This window comes from Camelina sativa, chromosome 15 (assembly GCF_000633955.1).
Source record: "Camelina sativa cultivar DH55 chromosome 15, Cs, whole genome shotgun sequence".
NCBI classification, from domain to species: Eukaryota; Viridiplantae; Streptophyta; class Magnoliopsida; order Brassicales; family Brassicaceae; genus Camelina; species Camelina sativa.
The window spans coordinates 17,673,697-17,696,366 of record NC_025699.1 but is presented as its reverse complement, the minus strand read 5'-3'; the positions used below and the strand labels follow the sequence as shown (position 1 = coordinate 17,696,366).

General features: G+C 37.4%; 2 pseudogenes; one reads left to right on the top strand and one right to left on the bottom strand.

Moving 5' to 3' along the window:
* LOC109129118 lies at positions 406–1,170 on the top strand (annotated as a pseudogene).
* The window catches only part of LOC104748573, a 21,487-nt pseudogene continuing 6,031 nt past the window's right edge, over positions 7,215–22,670 (bottom strand).

Sequence of the window (22,670 nt, the reverse complement as noted above, 5' to 3'; positions counted from 1 at the left end):
TTTATTTTAAGAATAATTTTACATTTTTGAAATAATACAAATTATAATTTTACAGTTTAGAGGTTTAAAACGAATCTATCTTTTAAGATATTCTTGAATTCATATGTGTAAATAAAGGAACAAATTCATATAAAAAAATAAGAGAGTTTAACGCTTTAACCTATCATATAAGAAAAGAAGAAAAAAAAAAAACGAGTTAAAATAGATCTTTTAATTCGGAGTATGAAGTGGTACATGCCTTAATTTAGACGTGTTTAAATGGGAGCGAGGTACATCAATTTGCTATACTGTGTATATATATATATATATATATATATATCAATTTGTCAATTTTTTTGTTTACATATAACTACAATTTTTTTTTTCTAAGGTTCAAATCACTATCAATTTTTTTTATTATCTAAGATGAGTAAATCCTTTCAACCTCATTCACCGTTCTTATTTTCATCACAGTTCTTGTACTAGGTTTGTATTAACATTTAGTATTGTCCAATATTACATACATACAGTATTATATTAATGTATCAAATATTGTTTATTCTACAATTCAGTTATATCGAGTTCAGTTTTTTTATGCACAATACGTATTAGACCTGACTAGAAAATGAGTTCAAAATTGTTTGTGACCACCTAAAGATACTTTGAAATTTCTTCACATTTTGGTTAATTTCTTAGTTTATAAATTGGGTTCAATGGTCTTAAGATATTATGAAGATTGTTGTTATATCAATTGATTAAACATATTTCCATTGCTTTTAACAATTTTTTTTTTCCGTTTTCGCTGCATAGATAAGTGTCTCTATATAGTTCTATATGATCCATTCAAATTATTTTAATATAATAATTATTTGTAACTACATTTTTATGAATGGATATACCTAAATTTCTTTGAAACATCTATCTTTCCTATAAGAAGATAAAATAATACTTTTTCATTTTGTATACATAAACTAAAATGTATATTCCAAACGTATTATTATAACAGGAGTGGTTGGAAATGTGGAGCAAAAAAGCCAACGTAAGTGTTGGAGCATTGTAAACAAAGACCGCTGTGTAGTGAAGGAGTGCAAGTCTCTGTGTTTGAAGAAACATCCAAAAGGAAGATCTATATGCATACCTTCAGCCCCTGGAAAACATTTTCAATGTAACTGTCGTCATCCTTGCCTTTAACTGCGCCTATTTTCTTCTAAATAAATAACAAATCACAAATACTGTAAAGAGTAAAGACATGTTTTAGAACATGTGATTTTGCTAAGATATGCTTTTATATATCCACACGAGAACATAAGTTTAATTATGTTTGGTTCGTTAACTACTTGTATCATCCTTTTGCTGTTTAATGAAATAGTAATGAGATGTTAAAGTATTAAAGAAACAAAAAACACCTTAATTATGTTTCTAATCTCAAAAGTATTATACCCGACCTCACTACACACTATAATATATTTATAGTTCCTCTGACTTTTTTTGTTTGTCATTCTAGAATAAAAAATTTATTTCCAATACTTGTCGTTTTAGATTTCCAATGCATATGTTCAGTAAAAATATCAATTTTATCCCAACTATTTTAATGCTTTGACCAATAAAAAATTAAAATATATATTAAAGAAGGAATAAAATAAAAAAAAATTTAATTATTTTTTTAATTTGTGTAAAAAAACCTTAAACGACAAGTAATTTAAAATGGAGGGAGTAACATTTAAAAAAAAAAAGAATTTGATTACATGTTAACATATTTATGGTTATCAAAACGAATTCATTGCCATCTTATAACATATGATCACAAAACGAGATACCCTCATTCAGCTAAAGAAAAATTTCAGTCTCTGTTCTAAATAGAAAATGTTACTTTCACACTTTCTTAACTAGGGTAGAATCACAAATTATGAAATTTAAATGGCGTAGTTACTAATTCCTCCCATTATTACACGACATATCTGTAAGAAGAAATTTAATATGAAGAAAGTTCTTTCTTTATTTTCTTGATACTCTCTTAACCATTACATGAGGCTATACTTCCTATTTATACAATCATAAAACTCTAGTTCCCTTGACACATGTCATCATTGGTCAAAAGGTTAAGAACGTCAAATCGATTACTCATTGCTGTCTTCATTTTCGTACTACGGCTCCTCTCTGTCGCTTTTACTTTAGTGGTTGAAACTTCCTCTGCAACGTCCTTGTCTTGTTGCAGAGTCGACCGTTGCTTGGCAGGCTTATTGGACTGCTTCACAATCTGATTGTTGTTGTTGGGCCTCTTTTCAGGTTTTGAAGTCCACTCTGTTTTGGAACCTTCTGCTTCAAAAACAGGTTTTGACTGAGACTCCTCTATACGTCCCTGCAAACTTTGTGTGGGTGACACATCCACACCAAGTTTGAACCGTAAAGTTGCAAACGGTCTGTAGAGAAGAGATTTGGTGAAGATATCAGCTAGCTGGAGAGGAGCAGGTATATGTTTGACGATTAGGGCTCCCAAGGCTACTCTTTCTCGGACGTAATGGTAATGAGTTTCAAAGTGTTTGGTCTTGGAATGAAAAACCGGACTTTCTGCCAAGTAGATAGAGGAGAGATTTGTCGCCATACAGTTCTGGAGGATCCGGTTATGGGATGCGAAAATCTCTGAGCATGTTGTTAATCCAGACCAACTCAGAAGCGGTTTCAGAGAGTTGTCGATACTCGGCTTCAGTAGAACTTTTGGAAACAGAGGATTGCTTTTTGGATGACCAGGAAATGATATTCTTGCCTAAGAAGGTACATTAGCCGCCTGTAGACCTTCTTGTGTTCTTGCATCCAGCATGGTCACTATCACTGTAGGCTCTAAGATTGAAATCAGTGTTTTTGTTGAATAAGATCCCCATGGTGGAGGTGCCCTTGATGTATTGAAAGATACGAAGAAGTAATTGAAAATCTGAAACCGTAGGAGCATGCATCTTTTGGCAAACGAAATTCACTGCAAACCGTATATATGGCCTGGTCAGGGTGAGATATCGCAGTTTTCCTGCTAGACTGCGGAAGTAAGTGGGATTTGCAAAAATTTCCTACTGGTGTGGAACCTTATGGGGATTCTCTTGTATTGGTGTGAGCATTGGGGCACAATCGATCATACCAGCAACTTGAAGAAGATCGTCTGCATATTTTTCTTGAGAAAGAAACAAGCTGCTGTCGTAGAAGGTAGCTTGGATGCCTAAAAAATAATGAAGTTTGCCCAAATCCTCCATCCTGAATTCTGTATGCATACTGTCGAGAAGTTTCTTGATGAGTGCGAAATTGTTGCCAGTGAGGACCATATCATCAACATACAGTAGGAGCATCATAATATCTGACCCGCACTCATAGACAAATAGAGAGGGATCTTGCATTCCACAATTAAAGCCGAACTCCAACAAATAGGTACTGATCTTGTCGTACCAGGCTCTAGGAGATTGTTTTAAACCATAGAGGGACTTGTGGAGTTTCCAAACATGATTTGGTCTTTCTTTGTCAATGAACCCTGTAGGTTGTAGCATATATACATCCTCTGTGAGATCACCATGCAAAAAGGGATTTTTGACATCCAATTGTTTCAACTCTCACTGACCTACAGTTGCAGCGTGGAGGACCATACGCACCGTAGCAGTTCTAACCACGTGACTGTAAGTTTCAAAATAATCGACTCCTTCTTCTTGATGAAAACCTTTTGCCACTAATCTCGCTCTTAATTTGTCAAGGCTGCCATCTGCATTGAGTTTTGTTCTAAAACCCATTTACACCCGAGAACATTCATTCCTGGTTCACGAGGTACCAAAGAAAATGTGTTAGTTTCCTTGCAAGTGTCGACTTCCTCTGTCATAGCGTCTGTCCAGCCCTCATCTTTCAATGCCTCTGTGACAGTTATTGGTTCCGGATAGGATACTTTTTGCGTAAGTAGAGCATATCGAGAATTTGGTTTTCTCACTCCGACTATGCTCTTGTTGTCATTGAGTGTTTTGGCTTAGTTGATGTGCCGATTTGTTGTGTTTGCTGATCAGTTGGTACAGCTTCACTGCTTTGACCATTGGATGATGCAGCTTGTGTAACGACCTTGTCTGCATTTTTTGGAAGAGATTGAGGACTGTTTGGTGAAGCACGGATGTCATCTTGTTCTGTCATATGTGGAATGCCTTCTTGTTCTGCTACAGGACTCACACTCAAATGAACCAGCGCTGGTTGAGAACTGGATAAAGCAGAACTGGTAGAACCGAATTAAAGACTAGTTGTATGCTGTAATGGTGCATTAGAATCAGCTGCAGGACTAGTTGCAGGTTGCAGAGGTGGAAAGTCTTCCTCAGAAAACAAGTGTTGTGTTTGTGCTGGCTACGTTTGACTTGGTGACTGATTTGATTGAACCGGAGAGCATTGAAAACTTTGTTGCCAGGCTTGCAGCATAATTGTTTTACCAGGTCGATGAATACGTTGATATTTGTCAGAGAATGGGAACGATGACTCCTCAAACAGAACATGTTTGCTAATATCAATTCTCCCTGTTGGTGGATATAAACAGTGGTAGCCTTTATATTCGATGTTGTAGCCTAAGAAAGCAGAATGAAGGGACCTTGGATCAAACTTATTGTCAGCATAGTCTCGTAGAGTTGGATAACAAGAGCAGGCGAAGGTTCGCAAAGCAGTGTAGTAAGGCTTTGACTGATAAAGTTTCTCATGTGGACTCTTGTTATTCTCTAAAGTCGAGGATGGGAGAATGTTGCTCATGAAGTTTGCTGTGAAGAAAGCTTCTACCCAGAACTGTTGAGGAACCTTGCTAAAGACCATCATGGCTAGACCAAGTTCAGTGATGTGTCTATGTTTTCTCTCAGCAAGACCATTCTGTTGAGGGGTGTATGGAAAAGAAATGAGTTGTTGTATCCCATTCTGATTTAAGTGAGTAAGAAAAGCTTTGCTTGTGAACTCTCCTCCACCATCACATTAAACCATCTTCATTTTGCAGCCAAACTGATTCTCAACAAGATTTTGGAAATTGCATAAAGTAGAGTAAAAATCTTATTTATTTTTCAAAGGATAAAACCAACAAAATCTAGACCAATTGTCAATGAAGATTACATAGTATCTGAAACCCTGTCCAGAGGTAACTGGAGCAGGACCCCAAAGATCACAATGAATCCTTTATAATGGCCTAGTTGAAACAAACTGAGAATCGGAAAACGGGAGATGACTACTCTTCCCAAGATGACATCCCTCACACATCGTCTTGGTACTTTTATTGACTGAAATAGCTTTACTCTTGACTAGCTGCTCCAAAATCTTATTATTAGGGTGTCCAAGTCACCTATGCCACACCTCATCATAAGCTGCTTGTTGTCTAGATGAGTGGAACACTTGACCAGGTGGATTCTTGACTGTATAGAGGCCCTTATTGTATGGACCGTTGGTGAGGAGCTTCTTTGTTGCATGTCCTTAACAATAACCTCATCAGCATCAAATTCAATTGAACAAGGGTAATCTCTGGTAAGCTTAGAAACAGATAATAGAGATTTTGCAATATCAGGAACCACTAGAACATCCTTTAGAGGTAAATTACCTGAAGTTGTAAGTAAAGAGGCTGATCCAGTATGTGTAATAGGCAGAAAGATTCCATCTCCAATCATGATAGTATCATTACCATCATACTGTCGGGATTGTTGAAGGTTACCATGAGAGTTTGTAACATGAGCGGTAGTTCCGCTGTCCGTAACCCACTCATGGCCTCCTTGGTCCGTAACATCAGTGATTATCAAGGCCGCCAAAGCTGCAGGAACCTCAGTCTGATAGGTGTTATCAAAATGGTACCAACATGTAAACGCAACATGACCCTTTTCACCACATATAACACACTGGTCTATTTTCTTCAGAGTAGCCCGAGGATCCAGTGGAAGGAGAGATTTGTTGGTGAAATCCTCTGCCTCTCGTCGAGTAGCCTCCTCTGCCTCGAGATCTGTGAGAGTGTCCTCTTCCTCTGTTACTGTAGAATGAGCTGTCTGCACGCTGAGTGTGAAAAGCCAGGTGAGGGGTGATGCTTGAGTCTTTAGTATAAGCCATCAATCGATCATGATATGCAGTGAGCCGAGGAATCACATCTTCGAGAGTTGGAGATGAAGTTGAGTCCATGGTTCCTTCTATAGAGGTTTTAATCGGCTCATACTCTCTACTTAAAGTATTCAAAGCTGCAAATATCTTCATCCTCTCACTAATTGGACTTCCTACTGAAGCAAGTTGCTCACACACTCTTAAGCTATTTTAAGTACTCTAACATGGGTAAGTCTTTCTTTTCCATAGTTTGCAGTTTCCTCTGCAAGACAAAAAACCTAGCTGAGGAGACCTTATTAAAGTGACCAGCTAGAAAGTTCCATACCTCCTGAGACGTTTTTGTGTTGACAACCTCAGTGAGGAGCTCTTTGGATAGAGATCCAAGAAGCCATGCTCTGACGACTTGGTCTGACCGAACCCATGCTTGATGCACCGGATTCGGAGTGTCTGCAGTGCTAACAGACTCTGGTTGTTTGGTGGAGCCGTTGATGAAACCCAAAAGTCCCTGACCAGAGAGAAACGACTCGAACTGGGTTTTCCAGAGCAAGTAGTTTCGCTCAGTGAGCTTGACTGTCACACAATTTGTAATATTCAAAACAGGTTGCGAATAGAGCTCAGTGGACAAAGCCATGGCTCTGATACCATGTAAGAAGAAATGTAATATGAAGAAAGTTCTTTCTTTATTTTCTTGATACTCTCTTAACCATTACATGAGGCTATACTTCCTATTTATACAATCATAAAACCCTAGTTCCCTTGACACATGTCATCATTGGTCAAGAGGTTAAGAACGTCAAATCGATTGCTCGTTGCTGTCTTTGTTTCCGTACTACGGCTCCTCCCTGTCGCTTTTACTTAAGTGGTTGAACCTTCCTCTGCAACGTCCTTGTATTGTTGTAGAGTCGACCGTTCCTTGGCAGGCTTACTGGGCTGCTTCAGAATTTGATTGTTGTTGTTGGGCCTCTTTTCATGTTTTGAAGTCCACTCTGTTTTGAAACCTTCTGCTTCAAAAACAGGTTTTGACTGAGACTCCTCTATAACATCAACCATTATGAACCACCACCAAAAAAAAAACCATTATGAAAATATACTTGGTTTAGACTTCCACTATATGCATAGCATTTTTAACTAAATTAAGGAATTCTCTATATACTAAGCAACATACTATGTTCTTTTTCTTAATATCTTATTTCCCAAAAGATATAATTGAAAAGATTAAGGGTATTAAGAACACATAAAACCACATAAAACAGTTTGAGCCTAGACTCATTAAGCTCCTCGCGGAGCAATCTCGTGTCGCCATTAATGACCTCCACAAGTACCGAACTGAGGAAGAAACCCATTGAAGTAGAGCACCACCCTAACGCCGTGCTCATGCTCCTCATACTCGCGGGAGCTTCTCTAAAGAAGAACTCTAGCATTCCTCCAAGAGTCAACATACCCGAGAAACTCAACAAAACATATTGAAGCTCTAACCAGAACACTGAGATTTTGACGTTGTTGTGAACCGCTTCATGTTTTCTCTTGACCTCCACGATGGATGCTACCGCCATTTAGAGGAGAGAGCTAAGCCATATCAAATGCGTTTCAAATTGAAGCTAGAAGATCTTTCGTTGTTGCTTGATAAGATCCTCTTGCCAAGAAGCTCGTAGAAAGCTAAAGAAGAGAGCATGCACATGATAGGTATGGCATTGAGGGAAGCCACAGGGATCTCAAAGGAACGAGATAGTATTATGTTCATCATCATGCCTTGTTGTCCTGAGAAGGTTACGAGTTGTGCTACGCAACAGTTCATTACAATTGTGCTCCCAAATATTGGTAGAAGAGCTAGAAACGTTCTTGTTTCTTTAGAGATTTGTACCTTGAAAACGAAAAAGTAGCTAGCTTTTAGTGATTTAAAGTACTCTCTCTCTGTTTTGAAAACACTCGTGTGAAGTTTGCAAACTTGAAAGATAAAAACTTAAAAGTAAGTGCACACAAGATTTAACGAGTTTGGATCCTTGGGAGGAATCCTACGTCTCGCCGGAGAAGATCTCCGGAAAATCCACTAAGAAACTTAGCTCAAACCGAGCTCTCAATCATTGTTTACACTTCTCTTACTTGTTCTTTCACTCACACTAACTCACACTTCTTCTACAATATGCTTTTATAGACCAACCAAGACTACTCTCTTAACTAGGGTAAAGAGAACTTAACTCTGGTTAAAACTTCCCGTTTAGCTTGGTTTTCAAGCTTGGCACAGATTCTGAGGTAGGCGGAGAGCAACGCAGGCCTGCTTTGCTTTGCCTCCTTAAGATTGGACCATCTCCACAGTGTACGAACCTGAGATTGTGTCTGTTGCAGAGAGAACAGCTAAGAGTTGGGAAGCTTCTATACTCATCTCAATCTTATCTTGAAAGCCTCTGACTCAACTCGTGTCTTCTGTTTTTTCCTCTTCTCCTTGAAACCCTCTTTTCCAAAACCAGTCTTTGACTTCTCCTTTGCTTGGTTTCACGAGACTTGAAACAACCCAGAACTTGGGAATCAAACTAATCCCCAAAAAACTCCACCTTGGTTTGAATACCACCCCAACTTGATTCTTCTTCTTAGCATACTTGGATTTTTCTCTTCTCCGGATTCTTCACTTCTTCTTTTAGTGACTTGAAATTCTGAGCAACTCCAAAGCGTTTTGAAGTTTGCTCACAGGAACAGTCTTTGTAAAGATATATGCAGGATTCCATAATGTAGACACCTTTACAACCTTTACTTCTCCTTCTGCAATCTTGTCTCTGATAAAATGCTAACGCACATCAATGTGCTTAGTTCTCTTGTGATGAACAGAGTTCTTTGATAGTGAGATAGCACTCTGTGAATCACACATGACTTCAACATGATCTTGCTCGAATCCTAACTCACTCGCAAGACCTTTTAGCCAACTTCCTTCCTTTATGGCTTCAGTCAATGCCATATACTCTACCTCAGTAGTACACAAAGCTACTACCTTTTGTAGGCCTGATTTCCAGCTGATAACATTTTCACCTGCAGTGAAAACATATCCATTTAGTGACCTTCTTTTATCAAGATCAGCTGCAAAGTCAGAGTCACAAAATCCTTTGATCTCTGAACTGTCTTGCTTAACCTTAGATCTTAAGTCCCTTTGATGTATCTTAAAAACCCACTTCACAGCTTGCCAGTGTTCTTTCAAGGGTTTACTCATATATCTGCTCACAACACACAAAGGGTAAGCTAGATCAGGTCTTGTTCCAATCATCGAATACATGATACTCCCAACAGCATTTGAGTAGGGAATTGACTTCTTGTACTCCTCCTGAGAAGCTATTTCTTCATTTGATGTAGCTTTAAGCTTAAACTGGACCCCCAATGGAGTTGAAACCGCTTTTGACTGATCCATTCTGAATTCTTGAAGGACCTTCTTCAAGTATTGTTTCTGTGACACTTCAAGTGTCCCATTTGTTCCGTCTCTCTTGATCTCCATACCCAAAATCTTCCTTGCTTCTCCCAAGTCTTTCATTTCAAATTCTGCACTTAGTAAACTCTAAAGTTCTTGAATTTTCTCCTTTTTCTTGGCAGCAATGAGCATGTCATCTACATATAGAAGCAGGTACATGTAGGTGTTGTCCTCAAGCTTTTGATAGTAGATAGTGGTCAAAGCTGCTTCTAAGATACCCTGAGTTCTTCATGAAAGTATCAAATCTTTGATTCCATTGCCTTGGTGCTTGTTTTAGCCCATACAGAGATTTCTTGAGAAGACATACCTCTTCTGTTTCTGATCCGATTTTGTACCCTTCTGGTTGCTCCATCAATATGTGTTCATCTAAACTGCCATGTAAAAACGCCGTTTTGACATCCATCTGCTCCAATTCAAGATCTAGTTGAACCACATATGACAAAATGAGCCGTATGGAGACATGCTTCACAACTGGAGAGAAAATTTCTTGGTAATCTATCCCTTCCTTCTATAGATAACCTTTAGCGACAAGTCTGGCTTTAAATCTTGGTTGATCAATCCCAGGTACACTTGATTTCCTTTTGTATACCCACTTGCAGCCTATCTCTTTGCTTTTCTCTGGTCTCTCAGTTAATGTCCATGTCTAATTCTTGAGCAATGAGTGCATTTCTTCATCTATTGCTTCTTTTGAAGACTTCGCATCTTTATCCCGTACTGCTTCATTGTAACAGCATGGCTCAGGATATCCACAGTCTTCAGTCATCATTAGTGCAAAACCGACTAATTTTTCTTCATCTTTACTGACTTCCACCAAATTAGAATCCCTGAACTTTAGTGGTGGTCTGGTGGGTCTCCTCTCTCTATCTATGGCCAACTGATAATTCTCCAATTTATTGTTGACTTGAGATTCTTCATTCTATGGGTCGCTTTCTTGTTCGTTGTCCTCACTGAGTAGTCTCTCAGCTTGATCAGACTCTGTGCCTTCTTCAGCTCCACCTAGATCACTGAAATTCCCATGATTGATTTCATAGATAATTGGTATTTGAGTTTCCTGTGGTTTAGTTTCTGGTTGTGAGGATTGATTTTAGATGTTTGTACATCTTTTCTTCTTGAAACGTTGCATCTCTGGTGACAACACATTTCTTTTCCTCAACTAACCAGAATTTGTATCCTTTTACACCATGAAGATATACTACAAACACCCCTTTCTTTGCTCTTGGATTGAGCTTCCCTTGATCATTGTGGATGTAAGCTACTGAACCAAACACTCTTAACTCCTCATATCTTGGTCTAGCACCTGTCCAAACCTCCTCTGGTACCTCAAACTCAAGCGCAGATGATGGGATCTGTTTATTTGATAAACTGCTGTTGATGCAGCTTCAGCCCAGAAGATTTTTGGAAGCCCTTATTCAATTAAAACACTTTGAACCTTTCAAGAATGGTCATGTTCATTCTTTCTGCGACACCATTCTGTTGAGGAGTGTAAGCACATGTTTTATGTCTTACAATCCCTTCTTGCTTACAGAAATCATCAAACTCTTTGTTGCAGAACTCTAAGCCATTATATGTCCTGAGTATCTTAACCTTCCTGTTTAACTGAATCTCAACCATCTTCTTCCATTCCAGAAAACTCCCATAGCTTCTAACTTCTTCTTAAAAAAATATATCCATGTCTTCCTTGAGTAGTCGTCTATGAAAGAGATGAAGTATTGACATTTTCCCAACGACAAGGGAACATTTGGTGATCCCCATAAGTCAGAATGTATGTATTCTAGCTTCTCCTTGGTAACATGTTTCCCAATACCGAAACTGACTCGATGTGCTTTTCCATAAACACAATCCTCACATAATTCCAGATCTGTTACCTTTGAGCTGTCTAGGTAGCCTCTTTTAAGCAATGCTTTCATACTCTTCTAACTCATATGACCCAATCTTCTATGCCACAATCTGGTCTCATCTTTTAAACCCTTTGAGACATTTACTTCTCTAGTTAGAACAGATCCCTTTAACACATAGAGTGTGTCAGTCTTATGACCTTTAATTAAGGTTGTGCAACCTTTGTTGACATTCATTATCCCATCTCTTGACTGAAACCAGCATCCCTGATCTTCAAAAGTACCAAGTGAGATCAGATTCTTTGACATTCCTGGTACATACCTCACATTCTTCAGAAGAACTGTTGAGTTGTCTTTATTTTTTATCCTTATGTTCCCAACTCTTTTTACTTCTGAGTATGTATCGTTTGCCATTCTCACTCTTCCAGAACATGATTTATTTAGCTCAATGAACCAGTCTCTCCTAGGGGTCATGTGGAAGGAACAACCTGTATCCATGATCCATTTCTCTTTAAAGTCTTCATCAAGTGATATAAGCGCTTCTGTATCCATGACCTGTCACGACTGATGATTCTCCCCTCTCCATGGAACCATCTCTCTGCTGCTTGTTCGTCTCCTTCCACACATAGCACTGTTTTTTATAGTGTCCGTCTTTACCACAAATCCAGCAGGTTTTCTTCCCCTTAGACTTGCACCTCTTGTTCTGTTTCCCTTTGTCACCTCCCTTGTCTCTATTTTTAGATCTACCCCTTTTTGAACAAACAAAGCATCCGAACTTTGCTTTGGTAGCCTTTCACTTGCTCCTAGTTCAAGCTCTTTAGATCTGATAGCACTAGTAATCTCATCTATATACAAAGAGGTTTTTCCATACTTCAATGTATCTTTAAGCTGGTCGAACTGCTTTGATAAAGCCATAACCAGAATAATAGCCTGATCTTCATCTGAAACAATCACCTTAACATGTTCTAGATCAGCTATCAACCTCAAGAAATCATTTATTTTCTTCTCTATTGTCATACTATCACTCATCTTATAGCCATAAAGCCTCTGCTAAAGATATATCCTATTTGGTAATGATTTAGCCATGTACAAATGGTCTAGAACCTTAATCAAACGTGCAGCGGATCTTTCCTTAATAATCGTCCTGAGGACATTGTCTCCTACACTTAGAATGATAGTAGATCTTGCCTTTCCTCTTTTCTCCTTCTGAGACTTTTCTGCAACAGTTTCAGGCTTGTTGCAGCTTGCTTTCGAGCCTGTGTAACAGTCTCTGCTGTCATCCCTTCACCCTTTTCTGCAGATGACTCTTCATTCTTAGGAGCTTGTTCTTCGTCCAACCCTTCCAGCAAACCCAACATCTCCAAATGTGCTAAAAGCTTTTCTTTCCAGAGCATGTAGTCACCTTTCCCGTCGAACTTCTCCATCTCAACCCTTGATGAAGACATGGCTTCAGGTCTAAGATAAAACTTCTCTAAACCTGGAGCTCTGATACCATTCTGTAGAGATTTGTACCTTGAAAACGAAAAAGTAGCTAGCTTTTAGTGATTTAAAGTACTCTTTCTCTCTCTCTCTCTCTCTCTCTCTCTCTCTCTCTCTCTCTCTCTCTCTGTTTTGAAAACACTCGTGTGACGTTTGCAAACTTGAAAGATAAAAACTTAAAAGTAAGTGCAAGCAAGATTTAACGAGTTCAGATCCTTGGGAGGAATCCTACGTCTCGCCGGAGAAGATCTTCGGAAAATCCACTAATAAACTTAGCTCAAAACGAGCTCTCAATCACTGTTTACACTTCTCTTACTTGTTCTTTCACTCACACTAACTCATACACTTTTTCTACAATATGCTTTTATAGACCAACCAAGACTACTCTCTTAAATAGGGTAAAGAGAACTTAACTCTGGTTAAAACTTCCCGTTTAGCTTGGTTTTCAAGCTTGACAGAGATTCTGAGTTAGGCGGAGAGAAACACAGGCCTACTTTGCTTTGCCTCCTTCAGATCAGACCAGCTCCACAGTGTACGAACCTGAGATTGTGTCTGTTGTAGAGAGAACAGCTAAGAGTCGGGAAGTGATGTCACTATATTTTACCATATTGATGGCCTTGTTTAGTTCATGTTTTGCATCATATACAAGTGATTCCTTAGGTTTTATAGCCATTTATGTCCAAATATGTACTTAGGATGTTTAGAAGCATGCATTGCATACATTTATGCATTTGGAGTATTATTAGGTGTTATGGAGCTCTAAAAGGGTAAGGAAGGACTTGCTGTTATTTCTGGAGCTAAACAAGAGGATTGGAAGTATCAGGAAGGGAAAAGAAGGCTCTCGACCATACCACTCGAGCAGGCACACGGTCAAGTACATGGTCGGGTTCATAACGAGCTCCTCAAAGATCAAACCGAATAAAGATTTTCCGTTGCTATTCAGCTTCAGAAACCTTCATGAGAGTTGTATGACATTGATGTAAATTTCCAATGCCGGTGGTTTCAAGGCAACCGGAGCTGTCGTTCAAGAGTTATACCTGTTTTACTGAACCGATATCATTCCAGATCAAAGACTGGAGTTACTTGACGGACCAACCACTCGACCATGCACTCGACCGAGCACATGGTCGAGCACTTGCAGCCGACCTTCTATTTTGTCTTCTAGCTAAGTAGGGCTACCCCTTCCTCCTATAAAAGGACAATGCACCCTGCAGCCGCCTAGAGAGATGTCATAACCTAGTTTTTGCCATTTTTAGCTGCTTTTACTTTATTGCATCATCTTTTATCTTTTCTAGCATTTTTGCACTTTGTAACCTTCATAACTTTGAATCTATTGAGTATTTGCTTTCACTTCTTTGTATTAAATTGTTTATCTCTCTCTTATCTATCTGATCATGCTTGTTTTATCATTTTCTGGGTTTGTGTTCTTCATCATGATTTTTAGATCAGATTAGTGCCTTAGGATCTTAGAGATGGGATAGGTTGGTAAAGAGTTATGTTTATCTAGATTGTTTAAGCTTGATTTTTTATAGATCCCTTCTGGGTTAGCTGTGCTCTATGCTGTTCTTATACGGAGAGGGTAAGGATAGATCTTAAGCTTCTTAGCATCACACCAATGTCTAAGTTGCTAGATAAGGCTAATACTAGAGATTATCATGAAGCATGCTAAGAGATTTGATGTTTAAGATGATTTTTGACATTAATGATCTGGTTGTTTATTGCCTGTTTTTATATGTTCTTAGCTAGTGAAAGCTAGGTCTAGGAGTATCTAAGCTTGATTGTTATTGCCATGAGTGTGGATTAGCAAGTATTAGAAGATCATTGTCTAGGGATAGCTTTTGTGAAGTTTGTTAAACAATCTGGGTAAGCTTAGCTTGATACCAACCAATTACCCCAATCTCTAGGACCTATTTGCTCCTTGTTTATTACTGCTTTCTCTGTTAAATCGTTTATTTTGCATCTCTGTTCTTTATTTTGCTTATGTTCTTCTGTTATGCATCACTCGGCCAAGTGCTCGACCACCTACTCGACCATGCACTCGACCGAGTGCTAGGTCGAGCTCCAGTTTATTTTTTTTTGTTTATGCATTGTTCTGTTCTTGTTTTCATCTGCTTATTAGTCAATTCTCCTTAGTATTGTTTATTGCACTTGTTCTATAGTTTAATTCTGCATTAGTACTGTCTTAAGTTGCTTTAATATTCTGCATTTCATTTCTTTCATTAGGTTGTTAGAAACAAATCAACTTGATATTTGGCTTAACTTGAATGCATTGATCACATCTTGACTGCTTGCATATCACACTCTTTATGGATTGACATCCTTTATGCTACAACATCATAAGGGTATTAAAACACCTTGCATTCCACATCATCATCTTGCTTATGTCTCTGTTTGCATGTTATCATACATTCATTGCATAAGTAGATCTAGAAAAAGTTCTTGTTTCAGGAAGCCTCTATACTCATCTGTTTTTTCCTCTTCTCCTTGAAACCCTCTTTTCCAAAACCAGTCTTTGACTTCTCCTTTGCTTGGTTTCACTAGACTTGAAAAAACCGAGAACTTGGGATTCAAACTAATCCCCTTTCTTCAACTTGTGTTGCTGAGATCTTGTTAGCTTCGCTTTATTCAAAAACCTGGAGATTATATAGTTTACATGATAGTTAAATATACCAATCCCAAAGTGCATGAGTCTCTGAATTTCACTAAATTAAGTCATTAATCATTAGTATACACATGTTATAACGAACTTTTGAATATCTCATAGTTAATAAGTATAAAATAGCGTTTCAAAATATATTAACAACAATAATGACTTCAAGAAAATATTCAGTTTCTTAAATAGTTAAATCATACTATATAAAAAGAGAAAAAAGATGGCTAGCTACACGAAGTAGAAGAGAAAACATGATCACACATACCAAGTATACTATTGTATTTTCAACTACACGAAGTATATGTATTACATGGCAACATGCATGAAATATATGACGTCATGTGATCAACACCATAGATATACAATCCAGTTCACTGGTCGATTGACTCCGGCGAAGACCGACGTTGACTCTGGCGTTGACCAAAAAAATGTATTAAAATTTTTTTTCTATTAAAAATCAAAAATAATAAATATTATATATAAACATTTTTTGGGTTTTCATGATTAATAAGCATATTCAATTCAATATCTAAATATTTTTATATATCTCTAATGTATTTATTCTTATAATTAGTTAGTTTTTATTGTTAAAGCTAAACTAATATTTAAATAAAAATCATTTATAATTATTTTTAAGATTTAATATAAGGTATTTTCAAAAATACTCTTATTCTCCCTTTTACAAACATACCCTCAAATCAAGTATATTGTTTTGCTAAAATGATTTTTTTGTATGTTTACCTTTTATATATTAGAAGTAAATATTGTAAATTTATTTTGTTGTTGTTTACATGTTATTAAGAGTATGTAAATTTTATAGTAAAATAATTTAAAATTTTATACAACATTTACCATGCAAATTTTAGAGTACAGAGTCATATACTCAATCTTTTGCATATTATTTTTCTAATGAAAGTAGTTGAATTTGATTTTATTGATTTTGTAGTATTTAAATAATCTGATTATCAAAGATTTATATACGTATATAGATATTTTGAAAATAATTATTAATGGTTTTTATTTAACTATTAGTTTAGCTTTAACAATAAAAATTAACTAATTATAAGAATGAATACATTAGAGATATATAAAAATATTTAGATATTGAATTGAATATATTTTTTAATCATGAAAAACCAAAAATGTTTATATATAACATTTCTTATTTTTGATTTTTAATAGAAAAAAAAATTAATATATTTTTTGGTCAACGCCAGAGTCAGCATCGGTCTTCGCCGGAGTCAGTTGACCGGTGTACCGGATTATATATCTATGGTGTTAACCACATAACGTCATATAGTTCATGCATGTGGCCATGTAATACATATACTTCGTATAGTTGAGTATACAGTAATATACTTGGTATGTGTGACTATGTTTTCTCTTCTACTTCATGTAGCTAGCTATCTTTTTCCTATAAAAAGTCGTCCATCAAACTGAGGTATAGTCTAAGCGTCTAGCTAGTTTTACATCTATATACGTCAAGTATATAGCAAAAGAATCTCGTAGTGTATCACATCTATATACAGTAAAGACCACAAGAAATCTATTTTCGATGCTTATATGTTATGTTTTGTTAATTTTAAAGGAACTATGTATAAGGCCCCAAACGATGGTTGTGGCACTTCACAGGACCGTTCCTGATATTTTCGGAGGAAGAAACAACGAAATGAATCTACAAATAGGGTAGGCTAATTTATGTTAGTTTAGTGTGAATAAAGAAAATAAGATAAATATGGGTTTAGAATAATTACTTGAATTTGTTGTGATGAATGCTTTTGTCAGTAGAGTTTTGATTCTGTGTGACCTCCGCATCCGTTACATACTTATTTCGGTTTCTTGCGGCAGAGACAAACATATTCAGAATTCTGGTCAAAGGGCTTCCTGTTGGGCGCTTGTATCGATACATCGGGCATCCCACGACGAAAATGAAGATCGCCGAGGCTAAAACCGCAGTGGTTGTATTGAAGCTGGAGCTCCATACTTTGTTCTCCTCGATCCAAACCATAAGGGTTACTGCCAAGAAACCTCCAAGGCAAACAGAGAAGAAGAACCAATTGAAGAATCCTGATATTAGCCTCTGGTTTCTACTATCGAGCTGGTCACCTCCATGAGCAGGCAACGACCCCTTGACACCTCCAACACCAATAGCTATTGCATAAAGTCCGGTGAACAGAACCGTTGGTTGAAGAGTCGATGGTGTTTTATCTCCATGAGGTTGTAACTTATGGTTATGAGCTTGGACTGTCAACAAGATCAAACCCTATAAAAGAATGGAGTAAACTTTTCAGTTCTGTAATCAATTTGACTGTTTAACATGATTTAATGGGTTATTAAAAATACCAGTAGTTTTTTGACCAAAAATAAAATAAAATAAAATAAAATACCAGTAGTTCAATGGAACAAAAGAGGACGACAGCTGCAAAGCGAGTGAGAAAAGAGTCCGCGACAAAACCACCAAAGACTGTGAGCAAAAACGATGTTCCTACGAAATTACTCACCATGGTTGCTGCTTTTGCTGATGAGTAATGCATTGATTTCGTAAAGTACATCATGAAGTTGGTTGAATATGCTAAGAACACCATATTCTCCATCGTCTCTACAACTGTGTACATTAAGACCATCACTACAAAAGAACTATACATTGATAGCATATTATCATAGCATTATTTTTTAAAGTGCTATGTACGAAAAATTTGAGATTTTGGTTTCTATTGATAGCAATATACTAACGCTAAGATATGAAAATGGTATAAAAAAGACTAAAATTGCGACATTTTGTCATTGGAGGGGAAATTTTCATTAAGCGGTACATTTTCCTTCTTCTCGAAACGCTTAGAAGACATAACATAACACTTAGGTTTTTTTTTCTCTCGTTCGTATCGCTAAGTGTTTTTCTCTCTTCCCTCATCTCTTTCCACTGATATCTCCAGCGACAACACTGAAGCAATTAATCCTCTCTCTGGGCATCAGTTCGTCGAAGCAATAAGTCATCTCGTTGGCCATAAGTTCGTCCTTACATTCTCCATATCAGCTCGATTTCATCTCGCAAGGCAAGGTTTTGTCTTTCTAGTGTTAGTTCTGTTATTTATTTTGCCGTCGACGGCGAGATTTATGGTTAGGTTCTTTAGATTTGCTGTTTGTTTCAATTTTCATCAGATTTAGGGTTGTGTATCAATTTTGTTATGAGATTTAGGGTAATGTAACATTTTTCTGATTGTGCTTTAGATTTGCTGTTTATCTTATTGATTTATGAGATTTGCATTTGATTTAGCTTCATATACGTTCTCTTATACTTCACTTGGCTTTGATTTAGCTTCATTTCGCTTTGTCTACAAAGCTATATTTCATTTTGATATTTTTTTTCTCATTATCGGTGTCAGGTTATACTGATCTAACAAGCTAGACATTTTTCTCAATTATATACAGCAGGTAAGTTCTATCTATCCAATTTTGTGGTGTTATGTATGGTGGAGTTATTACATTGTTGTGGTTGTTTTGTATTGAGTTTTATTTGGTGGGGATATGACATTAATATGGTTTCAGCAGTTTATGTATCTTTTTATGTTTGATGTGTTTTTTATTTGGATTGCAATGACTGTTTTTGCTTCTTTCTAGTAGTGTAATTAGTAAGAGAATTAGTTAGTGTTGTCACGGTATGATATGTTGCTCTAACGGTTTTATTTAAGGTGAGATCATATAATGTTTGACAAGGCATGGGTGCATCTTTGCAGGTATATCGATGTTAATTTATACATTTCTGGTTGTTGGCTGGGTTTTGGGGTATTTAATAAATGTTTTGCTTGTCAGTCATTTGTAGACTTGATCCTGCTTATGAGAGAGGTGCATGGAATTTTGTTCGGGCTGCGGGTGCAGATAATGATGACAATCATTTGATAATTTGCCCTTGCAAAGATTGTCGCAATGTAGATCGTCACTTAGGGGCTGATGTTGTTGATCATCTAGTAACCAGGGGTATGGATGAGGTCTACAAGTGCCGTAAGGATTGGTACCATCACAGAGAAGTTTACTCAGTTTTTGAATGTGATAGCAAAGTAAATCAGTGTAATGAAGAGATTGCTGGGTTGTACAGAGCTGCTGAGTATTTAGATAAGGATTTGGCTGGGTTGGATGAGTTCTTTGAAATTGCAGAGAGAGAGGACAAGAAAGAAGATGTGTTCCTGGCAAAGTTAGCAGATGCAGAAACACCTTTATATCAAAATTGTGCGAACCATAGTAAGCTATCAGCGATTGTCTCATTATTTCGACTTAAGACACAAAATGGGTGGTCTGACAGGAGCTTCAATGAGCTACTTGAGACACTGCCAGAGATGTTACCTGATGACAACGTGCTACATACATCATTGTATGATGTGAAGAAATTTTTGAAGTCTTTTGATATGGGTTATGAAAAGATACATGCTTGTATCAATGATTGCTGCCTATTCAGAAAGAAGTTGAAGAAGCTTGATAGGTGTCCACATTGCAATGCTTCAAGGTGGAAGGTTAACAAGGAAACTGGTGAAGTAAAGAAAGGTGTCCCACATAAAGTTTTAAGATACTTTCCAATAATTCCATGGTTGAAGAGGATGTTTAGGTCTGAGGAAATGGCCAAAACCTTAAGGTGGCATTCTACTAACAAGAGCAAGGATGGGAAACTCAGACACCCTGTAGACTCTGTCACTTGGGATCAAATGAATGACAAATATCCTCTATTTGCTGCTGAGGAAAGGAACCTGAGGCTTGGGTTATAAACAGATGGCTTTAATCCGTTTAACATGAAGAATAGTCAGTATAGTTGTTGGCCTGTTTTGTTGGTAAACTACAATCTGCCTCCACACCTATGTATGAAGAAGGAGAATATTATGCTCACACTACAAGAAAACAGGCAATTTACGACTACGATTGGCGACTAAACTCGTAGTCGCCAAATTTAGTGACTATATACCGACTGTTTAACTACTACTTTACAACTGCTAAAACTTATTCGTAAATTAGTCANTAAATTAGTCGTTTTTTACCGACTGAAATGAATAGTTGGTTCAGTAGTCGTTAATTAGCGACTATTTTACGACTGAAAGACAAGAAAGTAATTTTGTCAGCAAACAGTAGCTAAATTGGCGACTACATGGTGACTACTGCGGCGAGTCGTTAATTTGGCTACTAACATATGACTAAATTCGTTAGTCGGATATTTGGCGACTACTAAGCGACTATTGAGGTGAGTCGCAAACATGTCGGCCAAAAAGAAACACGTTTTTTTCGTTTGTGGGGTTGGTAAGCTTTGTTTTGTTGCGACTGTTAGTTTGAGTCACATCAGAGTCGTTTTACAGTCGTTTTTCAGTCGCCAAATTTCTCTATATATACCACACCTTCCTTTCTTATTTCATTCACACCACAAGCAAGAGCATTAGCAAGAAAGAAATCGAGAGTAACAAAAAAAATTTTGAGAGTGAGAAAAAAAATAGAGTGAGAAAAAAAAAACAAGAGTGAGAAAAAAAATCAAAAGAGAAAAAAAAAACAAGAGTGAGAGATCTTTAATAATGGCGGGAAGTTCTAATTATAGTCATTTTCGGGAGTGGATGTATAAGAGGCTTGATGAAGTGACGGGAAATTTCACGGAAGAGTTCAGCACCGGGGTAGAGGAGTTCATGGCTTTTGCAAATAGTCAGCGTTTAGCACAAAATAATGGTGGTAAGTTTCACTGCCCTTGTGATAAGTGCAAAAACGGTAGGCGTCTTCCAGGGGGTACAATTTGGAATCATATTTTTTGCTATGGGTTTATGCCAGATTATTATGTTTGGTATAAACATGGGGAAGAAATTAATATGGGCATAGGAACGAGTTATGTAGATCCGACGTTTGTAAGTGGGAATGAAGAAGTGGGTAATGTGGTAGGAGATAGATATGTGGATATGGTGAATGATGCATTTCGTTATAACATAAGTTTAGATGATAATTATCATCAAGATAATTATCATCAAGATAATTATCATCAAGATGGTAGTTATCAGAATGTCGAGGAACCGGTACTTAACCATTCCAAGAAATTCTACGACTTGTTAGAAGGTGCAAAAAATCCATTATATGATGGTTGCCATGAAGGTCACTCACAATTATCCCTAGCTGCTAGAGTCATGCAAAATAAGGCAGATTATAATATGAGTGAAAAGTTAGTGGATTCGGTTTGTGAAATATTGACTGATTATTTACCAGAAGGAAACCAAGCTACTGGTTCACATTATGAGACCGAAAAATTGATGCGCAATTTAGGCCTCCCATATCATACAATTGATGTTTGTATTAACAATTGTATGATATATTGGAAAGATGACGAAAAGGAAGATAAATGTCTGTTTTGTGGTGCACAAAGATGGAAGCCTCGGGAGGGCCGACGTAGAACCAAAGTACCATATAGTCGTATGTGGTATCTTCCTATTGCTGATAGATTGAAGAGAATGTATCAAAGCCACAAGACTGCAGCAGCAATGAGATGGCATGCCGAGCACCAAACAAAGGAGGGAGAAATGAATCATCCTTCTGATGCAGCGGAGTGGAGGTATTTTCAAGAACAACATCCCCGTTTTGCCGAAGAACCCCGTAACGTGTATCTTGGATTATGTACCGATGGGTTCAATCCATTTGGGATGTCTCGAAATCATTTTCTGTGGCCTGTGATCTTGACGCCATATAATCTACCCCCTGGTATGTGCATGAATACCGAGTATTTGTTTCTTACAATCTTGAATTCTGGGCCAAATCATCCGCGAGCTAGTCTTGATATATTTCTCCAACCTCTTATTGAGGAGTTAAAAGAGTTGTGGTCTACTGGAGTTGATGCGTACGATGTGTCCTTGAGTCAAAATTTTAATCTAAAAGCAGCGCTGATGTGGACGATCAGCGATTTCCCGGCATATGGCATGTTATCTGGATGGACAACACATGGTAAGTTGTCTTGTCCAGTTTGCATGGACGATACAAAGTCTTTTTATCTACCTAATGGAAGGAAGACATGTTGGTTTGATTGTCACCGGAGATTTCTTCCCCATGGTCATCCTCTTAGGCGGAATAAAAAAGACTTCTTAAAAGGTAAAGACGCTATGAGAGAGTATCCACCTGAGTCTTTGACCGGTGAGCAAATTTACTCTGAGCGATTGAGTGGTGTGAATCCACCAAAAACGAAGGACGTCGGTGGAAATGGTCATGAAAAGAAGATGCC